Raw genomic sequence first — 6,000 nt, 5'->3', positions numbered from 1 at the left:
CTGCTATTTACTCCAGTCAGCGTCCCAAGATATACTCCTCAACACTCACTCTTAATTTCTTACATTATCAAAGCATCACTCATCACCTTCTTGTATACAATGACTTTCTTCTACAGTGACCGTTACCAATGACCATTTGTGGTCTGGTCTGGGGAAAGGGAGTCTACTTGGGGGTGATAAACTCTAGGGGGCTCGTCCGTGGTAAGGGGAAAGGAAGAACCACAGATACAAACAATGTTCTCAGTTAATGTGTCCGCCCATAAGACTTGCCCTACCAACTTTCAAGTGGAGTCCCAATTTGCCTAACTCTGGGACCGTAACAGTATCAGCGAGTGATATACCATTTGATTCAAATTTAGAGACTTGCCGTGGAGTGCCAATGACTAACAATTCCGTTTTCTTATCATTTAACATCATTTTGTTTTGTAATGTCCAGGTTCTAATGTACTCGATACATGATTCTAACACAGTTATGCAGTAGTCTTCGTTTGGTGTGTTAGGGCAGAATGACAAATATATTTGTGTGTCATCTGCATAACAGTGACAGGTGATAGCAGGAAACTCCTTTTCAATATTTGTGAGGAGTCTACTTGTGTACAATGTAAACAGTAGGGGACCTAAACGTGACCCCTGTGGGACACCAAAAGGTACCGTGAACACATCAGAGACAATGTCTTCCATTTCAACTGTCTGTTTTCTACCAAGACAAATAAGAGTTAATCCATTCCAGAACTTTACCGTCAATCCAAAAATGAATTTTCAGAGTTTTCAATAGGCAGGAATGATCGATAGTGTCAATAGATATATATATATATATATATATATATATATATATATATATATATATATTATTATTATTATTATTATTATTATTATTATTATTATTATTATTATTATTATTATTATTATTACGGAATGAGGGAAATTCGTGACACGGAATCAAATCATCATCACACGAAAACTTAAAGTCATGAAAACTTTGTTCCTCCCTCTATATTCCTCGGACGGCATGGTCCCAGCCTCGCTCGAAATTGAGCCATCTTCCTTTCACATCGGCCCAACAGGCCACACCTCCTTTGTATAAATGCATATTCATGACATATCTCCCCCACAGAAGAAAGTTTGCCTATCTTTGATGGTCAACACTTTCTAACAAAAATAGAAATGCATATGCGCTACTGTATTTGATTTACTTACTTATAACACAACGTACAACGTATGCATGTGTACACTGGTACTTTCCAGTCGGATTATCAAACGAATAAAATCGTTAGCTAAACTACTAAGCTGTGCAGGCTTCATACGACCGATTAAACACATAGAATCGATCGTTTCTAAAAATCGATAAATTTCATTGATCGATCTATACTTAACATCGATTTTACATCAGCTGGCGCCTGCACCGGTTTATTGCCGCTTGGTCTATTCCCACTTGGTCTAATTACCAGCTGGGCTAACACCATTCGGGCTAAACCCAATTGGTCCACTTCTCACTTGGTCTACTTGCCACATGGTCTAATAACCAGTTGGTCTAATGACCACTAGGACTAATCGTCACTTTGTCTATTAAATTCCCATTTTAGTCTAATTGCCGGTTGGTCTAATTTATTATTTTGCCACTAGGTCTAATTGCTCTTGGTCTAATATCAGTTCGTCTAATGTTCAGTTGGTCTAACACCAGTTGGTCTATTGCCAGTTGGTCTTTTCCACTTGGTCTAATAACCAGTTGGTCTAATAACCACTTGGGCTAATTCTCACTTGGCCTAATTTACAATTAGTCTATTTTTATTTAGTCTAATAGCCACTTGGTATGATTGCCAGTTCGTCTAATCATCATTTGGTCTAATTCCCACTTTGGCTTATGACGAGTTGGTCTAATGACCTGTTGGGCTACCACAGACTCTAGGCTACTGAGTCTACGTGTCGATTAATATGGTAATTAAGTTGGCTCAAAAACAGATTTATGTTGTAACACCTTTATTTTGTAGTAATGTTCTTCGATGGCGTAATCGGTGTTACATTGGTATCAAACGTTTTCTCGACGCTCCAAAGAAAGAACCAAGAGACCAGTTCATGTACATGTGCAATCCAGGCTGTTTATTTATTCGAAGAAATGTCCACTTTGGAATATGACAGCAATTATGATAACGGTATTAATATCCCAGGCGACGATGGAATATGCCAGATTTAACAGATACAGTATTTGATGTAATAGGTGTAATAGGTGCTCCCTATCCGACGGCCATATATTGCCGCGTGTTTTATCGACTTGAAACAGTCCCACATGAATAAGGTCGCTCAACATGTCCACCATGCCTGTCCACGCACATCTGTACTCTACCCCTCATGGCTCCTACTAGGAAAACTCTTTGCTGTGTTGTTAGCTGCATGGGCAGACACGCAACTGAAAGCATGTACTTAAAACCGTATTCATTCTCATTGAGAAATTTGGTGAAAGAATTTCTAATGAGCCCTTCCTTTGTTAACAAACGTAGCAGCATCCTTTCAAATCTTGATGACCGTTTATACTGTGCAACTCAAATTTTAAACTCTCCTTGCTCGTCAATGCATACACTTTAAATGTCATAATAAAAGAGGAAGATATAAACTTTATGATGATATATATATATGACACGAATTGTTCTATTTTACTGGGAAAATAACAGACAATTCCAGTTTCCTTTTTATTGGGACGCACTGTATATTCACGCCTGTGGTTCCGTCGAAAACAATTAAAAAAGCGCAATTATATACCATTTTGGATGCTCTGAAATACAAGTCTTATAGACAATTTTTTTGAAAAAGTCCCTGGTGTGGGAGGGGTGTTGGAGTGGGTGTGGGAGGGGGATACCCCCCCCCCTCAACTCTGCAATGATCAGTTGTGTATTAGGTTGCTGTAAGATGGCTGTAAGATAAAAACACACGCATGTGTGTGTATCATAGGGTTGTATAATATATAACAGTCGTTAACACTTCCTCTTTTAAATCCATGGTTATGTTTCTTATCTAGACCAAATGGCATTAGACTAAGTGAGAATTAGACGAAATGGGAATTAGACCAAGTGACGATTAGCCCAAGTGGTAATTATACTAAGTGGTAGTTAGACCAAATGACAATTAGACGAAATGGAAGTTGGACTAGGTGATATGTAGACCAAGTGATAGTAGCCGAAATGGGTGTAGCCCAAATGAATATTAGACCAAGTGGCATGTAAACAAAGTGAATATTAGACCATGTGGAAATTAGACGGAGTGGAAATTAGACGTAGTGGCAATTAGCCGAAGTGGAAATTAGACCAAGTGGTGTTAGACTAACTGAGAATTAGACTAAGTGGTATTAGCCGAACTGGTCATTAGACGAACGGACATTACACCAAGTGAAAATTAGACGAAATGGTAAATAGACGAAGTGGATGTAGCCCAATTGGGTTTAGCCCGAATGGTGTTAGCCCACCTGGTGATTAGACCAAGTGGTAATAGCCCAACCGATAATTTACCGGTGCGTAGTGGCTGACCACCGACTACGGAGTGTGCAACTTAAAGGCACAATGCACTTAAAGGGTAATGCTAAATCATACATACATAATCATACCGTATACCACATAACGTACAGCTATTTAGTCACATATGCAATCTGTACAAGAACCTATGTGGCGGATCCTAGTACGACAATCCGACTGCGGTCTCCAGCATTTGTACTAAAATGAATATAATTCTTAATATATAATCTAATAAAGTCATAACATAATGCACTGGAGATTGATGGTCAAGTCTCCCCCAGTCGTTTTTCCCAACGGAAAAATATATTTCTTACATATTTTTCGGAGATTTTTTGAGTACAGTTAAACTCGCCTATCAAGTCGACGTCGCATATGTGGAATAATCGCGCAAGTCGATGATTTTAAAAAGTCCCGATTTTTCCCAATTGACTTACGTGTATTACTTCACGCACAAGTCGAATTTTGTAAGTCGAATACTCGCCTAAGTCGATGAAATTCCAAGAACACTTTCACGGAAAAACCATTGAATTCACTGTACCTAAGTCGAATAAGATTTTATTGTGTAATAAATCACTGTCAAAATCACGAGACGACAGATTTTGTTTACATACAGTGATATACCAAAAGAAACTTTGCGTTAATAAACATTAACGTTTCATTAACGCAAGCGGTTTCACCTGAATCGTTAGTAACGCAAACTAACGATCGGGAAAATTAACGTTTGTAGTAACGATGAGTAACGATCCCTAGCGCAAATCAACGATGTTTCGTTAACATTAACGATAGGTAACGCAAGAACTTACGCGAGATTTTGGGTTTGAAACGAGACCTGGTGAAAGGACGACGTAGCCCCTGCCGAGTGTAGCGATTTATGCCTTATATTTAGCGGAGTCTTTTCGCGAATCGAATCACGATTTCGCGAATGGTTAATTTGCGACCGGGGTCGCCAAAAACGCACGCCGGGCCACCAAAAAAGCCAAATATTTACCTTCAGTTTCGGAAATGAACAGCGGTAACAATCGGCTCCATAAGATGCTAGAATAAATGTCAGATGTTTGCTCTTAATTTTGGAAATGAATAACGGTAATATTCGACTCCGTATAATGCTAAAATAAATGTCGGATGTTTGCTTATACTTTTGGAAATGAATAATGGTAAGATTCAGTTCCGTACGGTGCTAAAATTAATGTCAGATATTTGATTTTGCGTTCGGAAATGAATAAGGATAAAACACGGCTCCGGAAGATGCTGAAATAAATGTCGAATGTTTGCTTTGACATTCGGATATGAATAATTATGATATTCAACTCCATACGATGATAAAATAAATGCCGGATGTGTATTTTTACGTTCGAAAGTAAAAAACAATAACATTCAGCTCCGGAAGATGCTAAAGAAAGTGTCGAATTATCCCTTTGACGTTCGGAAATGAATAACAATAATCAACTTCGTACGATGATAAAATAAATGCCGGATGTGTACTTTTACGTTCGAAAGTAAATAACAATAACGTTCAGCTCCGGAAGATGCTAAAGTAAATTTCGAATTATCCCTTTGACGTTCGGAAATGAATAACAATAATAATCAACTTCGTACGACGATGAGATGAATGTCGGATGTTTGCTTTTACTTTCGAGAGTAAATAGCAATAACATTCGGCTCCAGAAGATGCTAAAATAAATGTCAGATGATTGTTTTTACATTCGGAAGTGAATAGCAGTAATATTCTTCTCCATACGATGTTAGATAATTTCGAAATGAATAACAGTAACATTTAGCTGCGTTTGATGGTAATGTTAATGTTTGATAGTTGCTTTGACGTTCGGAAATGAATAACAATAGTACTCAACTCCGTCCGATGATAAAATAAATGTCTGATGTTTGCTTTTATGTTCGAAAGTAAATAGCAATAACATTCAGCTCCGGAAGATGCTAAAATAAATGTTGAATGTTTGCTTTGGCGTTCGGAAATGAATAACAATAGTATGCAACTCAGTACGATGATGAAGTAAATGCCGGATGTTAGCTTTTACGTTCGAAAGTAAATAGCAATAACATTCAGCTCCGGAAGATGCTAAAATATATGTCGAATGATCCCTTTGACGTTCGGAAATGAATAACAATAATATTCAACTCCGTACGATGATGAAATAAATGCCGAATGTTCGCTTTTACGTTCGAAGGTAAATAGCATGTAGAAGATGCCAAAGTAAATGTCAGATTATTGCTTTTACGTTCGGAAGTGAATAGCAGTAACATTCTGCTTCATAATTAAGATGTTAAAATAAATATCAGAAATTTGTTATTTAACATTTCGAAATGAACAACAATAATATTCAGCTGCGTTTTATGGTAAAGTAAATGTCGGATGTCTGCCTTGACGTTCGAATATGAAAAACAGTATAACATTCGGCTCATTACGATGCTGAAATAATTGTCAGATGATTCATTTCACTTTCGGAAGTGGACAGCAGTAACATTCGGCTCCTTACGATCACGA

The sequence above is a fragment of the Diadema antillarum genome, unplaced genomic scaffold (assembly GCF_040938485.1).
Source record: "Diadema antillarum isolate AM-2024a unplaced genomic scaffold, OU_Dant_1.0 seq00000635_RagTag, whole genome shotgun sequence".
NCBI lineage: Eukaryota > Metazoa > Echinodermata > Echinoidea > Diadematoida > Diadematidae > Diadema > Diadema antillarum.
The sequence above is the reverse complement of the archived record's forward strand: the minus strand, read 5'-3'. Positions refer to the sequence as shown.